Source organism: Balaenoptera acutorostrata, chromosome 11 (genome assembly GCF_949987535.1).
Source record: "Balaenoptera acutorostrata chromosome 11, mBalAcu1.1, whole genome shotgun sequence".
Lineage (NCBI taxonomy): Eukaryota > Metazoa > Chordata > Mammalia > Artiodactyla > Balaenopteridae > Balaenoptera > Balaenoptera acutorostrata.
In genome coordinates this window covers 6,417,688-6,422,387 of record NC_080074.1, presented here as the reverse complement: position 1 = coordinate 6,422,387, position 4,700 = coordinate 6,417,688, and the positions used below count along the sequence as shown (strand labels likewise).

The window sequence follows — 4,700 nt, the reverse complement described above, 5'->3', positions numbered from 1 at the left end:
CATCCCTGGTTGGGGAGCTAAGATCCCGCAAGCCCCGAGGCACGGCCAAAAAAAAAAATCATCTGTTCCTAGATCATGCCTTTGTGGCTATTGAGGATCCGTTTGCCATGCTGCGTTATCACTGGTGTTCTTAGCTCCACCAGGCAGGCAAGAGAGATTGCTCATATGGGGCAGTCCCATCTTCCTCACATGGGGAGAAGGACTCAGGCACAAGGGGAGATGTCACCTGGGGGTATCACAGCACAAGTTATGGCAGATCCCAGTTTATGCGTTTTGAAGGATAACCATTGTATAAAGTACTGAACTGCAATTGTGCAAACATACGTTGGTTGTTAAATTCTTTTCAAAGACATGTCTCCCTTTTGGTGTTAAGTTAGTTGAACTACAGGAATAGTCTTAATCCACTTTCCAGATTTGGTTTTCTGCATAAGTGATCATCTGCTGGAAATCCATGACCTAGTTGGAAGACTAGGAGAAATACTCCCTATAGACAAAACAGTGAGGAATTCCTGGAAGATGAGATAAGACCAGATAAATGGGCAACCCCAGTAAAAATGAGGACAAATGCTCCCCACCACACAAAAGAGAGAAGTTCCCCCCAAAATTAGTTTTCTGAACAAAACTCTGAAATTACCCTGAGATAAGAAACAGAGACACGGACAGTTGGCCAGAAAATTAAGTAAGGTAATCACTGGTCGGTCTCCTTAGAGAGCAGACAGTCCTCTGACATTTAGGATAAAGCCATGCGTCTTAGTCCGTTTGGGCTGCTAGAACAAAAACACCAGCGACTGGTTGCCTTCTAAACAACACATGTATTTCTCGCAGTTCTGGCGCCAGCAGATTCGGTGTCTGGTGAGGGCTTGCTTCCTGATTCATGGATAATCATCTTGCTGAGTCCCCACATGGCAGAAGGAGTGAGGGAGCTCTCTGGCGTCTCATACAGGCACTAATCCCATTCATGAGGGCTCCACCCTCATGACCTAATCACCTCCCTAAGGCCCACCTCCTAATACCATCACATTGGGGATTAGGATTTCAGCACAGGAATGAGAGGGTGGGGGTCGGGGGTGAGGGGAGACATAAACATTCAGTTCAGTCCGTGAACCTTGAGAATAGTTCATAAAAGAGAGAGTTCAGACACTCAGCCAAAAACATTGAAGACCAAGATCATTCAAGAAAGGCACAAAATTCAGCAAAAGGAAAACTGAATGCCAAGGAAACAGTTAACACAGTTAAAATACTAGATCAAGAGTCAGCAAACCACTGGCCAAATCCAGCCCACTACCTGCTCCAGAAAGCTAAGAATGATTTTTACTTGTGACCGCTTGCAGCCGATTGCAGCCGATTGCAGCCGGTTGTTAGGGAACACACTAACTTTGGACCCCAATTAAGTGAAATTATCTCCCCTCCTGCCCCCCAAAGAAATACATTCTTCTCATTAGTAGACCTGTATTACAAAAAAATATATACTCAATTGTTATTATATTTTTATTTCATCAGTTAAAAAGTTGTGAATTTTTTTTAAAAAGCAATGAAAAGCTAGCAAGAATATCAAATAAAACTTACATTAAGCAAGAAAAATAAATAAATAAAAATTAAAAAGTTGTGAAAATGTGTGGAACTTTTAAGTGGCAGAGTCTGGATTTGAACCTAGGAAACCTGATCATTCACACTACTGCCTCCCTGAAAAACAAAGAGCCGCCTTCTGGAGAGACGGCCGCACTTTCAAGGTGATGCTCTGAGCTTTGCTTGCTGGCATCCCGGGAACCTCCGCACAACCCCTCCCTGGCCCGTGCGCCCTTTGCGCCCATCATTATTTACGTTTAGCGCCATCTAGTGGAGCCAGCGCTAATCTGGAGCCCGACTGGCCAGGTTCACACCCCACTGCTGCCACTGGTCCCTCCTTGGTTCCCGGCCTCAGTCCTTAAACCCAGAATGTGAATGAGAACGGGAGGATCACAGATGGTGTGCTTACCGCTGGCTCATAGTAGGTGTTCAATAAACACTGTTTCCCGGATGAGACGTTCTTTCGATGGCTGGTTTCTGAGGCTGGTTCCTTGGGGCCACGGTCTGCTGGGGGGGAGACTTGAGATACCAACTCGGGGATGGTCGGGGCCTCATCTTGGGGTGATCTGGCCCAGCCCCTTACCAGCCTCTGCTGTCTGTGGCCCTCTCCTCCCTTGGCAGTTGGCCCCACTGCTCCTCAACCCCCAGGGAGGGGTGCTGTTGTCACGTGGCCCCCATACCCTTCTCCACCCCCAACACGGCATATCCTTCACCAGCTCTTTCTGAACGAGGTTGATGGCAAGGTCTGTCCAGGTGTCTTTTTCACTAAGAACCACCAGCCTCCCATTGGCTGAGGGGCAGAACCAGCTACATAATTTGTAGGACGCCATGCAAAATGAAAATGCGGGTGCCCTTGTTCAAAAATTATTAGAAATTTCAACACAGCTACAGCAGCTTTAACCAAGTGAGGGGCTGATCTGAGCTCAGGGGCCCTGTACGGCTGCCCAGGTTGCAGGCCCATGAAGCCCGCCCCTACTTCGTGCAGGACACCACCCTAAGACCTTAGCCGGAAATCCCCTCATTACACCCTCTCAAGGACCCTGCCTGGTGAGTAGTGTTATCTCATATTTTTTTTAATGTGGTAAGATACACACAACATAACATTTATTATATTAACCATTTTTAAGTGTACAGTTCAGTAGTGTGATAAAGTATATTCACATTGTTGCGTAACCAATCTTTAGAACTTAATCATCTTGCAAAACTGAAACTTTTCCCACTAAACACTAACTCCCCATTCCCCGCCCCCCAGCCCTGTTGACCACCATTCTACTTTCTGTCTCTATGAATCTGACTACTTCAGGTGCCTCACATAAGTGAAAACATTCAGAATTTATCTTTTTGTGACTGGCTTATTTCACTTAGCATAATGTCCTCAAGTTTCATCCCTGTTTTAGCATGTGTCAGAATGTTTTTCCTCTTTAAGGCTGAATAATACTCCATTGTATGTATTTATCATTTTGTTCATTCATTCATCAGTCAATGGACATGTATTTGAGTTGTTCCCACCTTTTGGCCATTGTGAATAACTCTGAACATGGGTGTTCAAATATCTGTTCAAGAGTCTGCTTTCAGTTTTTTTGGATATATTCTCAGAAGTGGGCTTGCTGGATCCTATGATAATTCTGTGTTTCGTTTTTTGAGGGGTGTCTACACCATTTTAAGTTCTGAGGCACTTTATTTTAAAAAAGCTGGTACTCAAGTACATAAATGAATAAGAACTTAAAATTCATCATATGGGAATTCCCTGGTGGTTCAGTGGTTAGGACTCCGTGCTTACACTGACGAGGACCTGGGTTCGATCCCTGGTCGGGGAACTAAGATCCCACAAGCTGCGTGGCTCTGCCAAAAAAAAAAAAAAGTAAAATTCATCATACATTTATTTCATTTTTCAGTTTGACCTTCTAGTAAATCTTTAGCATCACTGATTTGGGGCTGCTATATAAGGAGATCCCCCCCTTGTCGTGTGATTTAAAAGCATAGCTCATTAATAAACATTTCTTATTTTTCCTTTATTGGCAGTAGGGCTTACACTAATTACCATGCTAACGCTGCTTCCCATTTTGTCATTTTGGGTTCAAACCCACCTCTGTAATAGCCACCACAGAAGGCACATTTTGGTAGACTTTGAAAAACTTGTTTTACTTGAGGCTCCATGTGTTTCCTGGCTTGCAAAGCATAAGACAGCCGGCAAATCCTGCAGCAGCAATGGTCAGTCCAGATGCTACCACTGTACTGGCCATGGCTCCCGCTCGGCTCCCCTGGCTCCACTCGGAGCGAGGTTCATCCCAGCCCAGAGGCCTCGACCACCCCGGCTACAGCATTTTATACCCCCGCCAACAGGGCACAAGGGTTCCAATCTCTCCACGTCCTCACCAATACTTATTTCCTGTTGTTGGGTTTGTTTATTTATTTAGTTAAATAGCAGGGATCCTAATGGGTGTGATAGCCCCACTCTTTAATATGGTATCTGAAAAAAAAAAATGGAATCTGAGGCTTGAAGGCACTAATTAACTTGCCCAAGGCCATGACGCCCATTAATATTATCAATCCATCTGTGACTGGCACTGAATGACCTGCCTGACTCATGCTGCCTCCAAGGGCGGCTTGCCATTGTCAAGGTGCCAGCCAGAACCATTCCAGGATTTTGATGGAGCCCCAGACCAGTTCCCTGAGGCCATGACGAACCTGCAATGGCGCCCAGCATTACTACAGAACCAGCACCAACCCGCCACCCTGCTTAGGCTCAAGCCAGCCAGCTGGCCCTGCCCTGCAGGTACACAGACCTCTGCTCCCCCCACCTTACTGGGGTCCCTAGTACCCTCACCCCGGGCCCTTGCTGCGTGAGGCCAGAAGGCCAGAACCAAGATCCAGACCGAGCATCCGCTAAGGACTGAGGAAGGGACTGGACACTGGAGCCCAGCTCTGGTTTTGTCACACCGATTTCTGGCCCCAGGGTGAGGGTGGGAGGAGGGGGCCTGCCTGGCCTGGGGCCAAAGGAGTAGAGTCCCTGTGGGCTCAGAAATGGGTGAAAAGGGGGCTTCCCCGGTGGCGCAGTGGTTAAGAATCCACCTGCCAATGCAGGGGACACAGGTTCGAGGCCTGGTCCGGGAAGATCCCACATGCTGCGGAGC

General features: G+C 47.0%; 1 pseudogene; it reads right to left on the bottom strand.

Moving 5' to 3' along the window:
* Positions 1–3,450: 3,450 nt before the first annotated feature.
* Positions 3,451–3,809, bottom strand: LOC103014318 (mitochondrial import inner membrane translocase subunit TIM14-like; annotated as a pseudogene).
* Between the last annotated feature and the right edge of the window lie 891 nt (positions 3,810–4,700).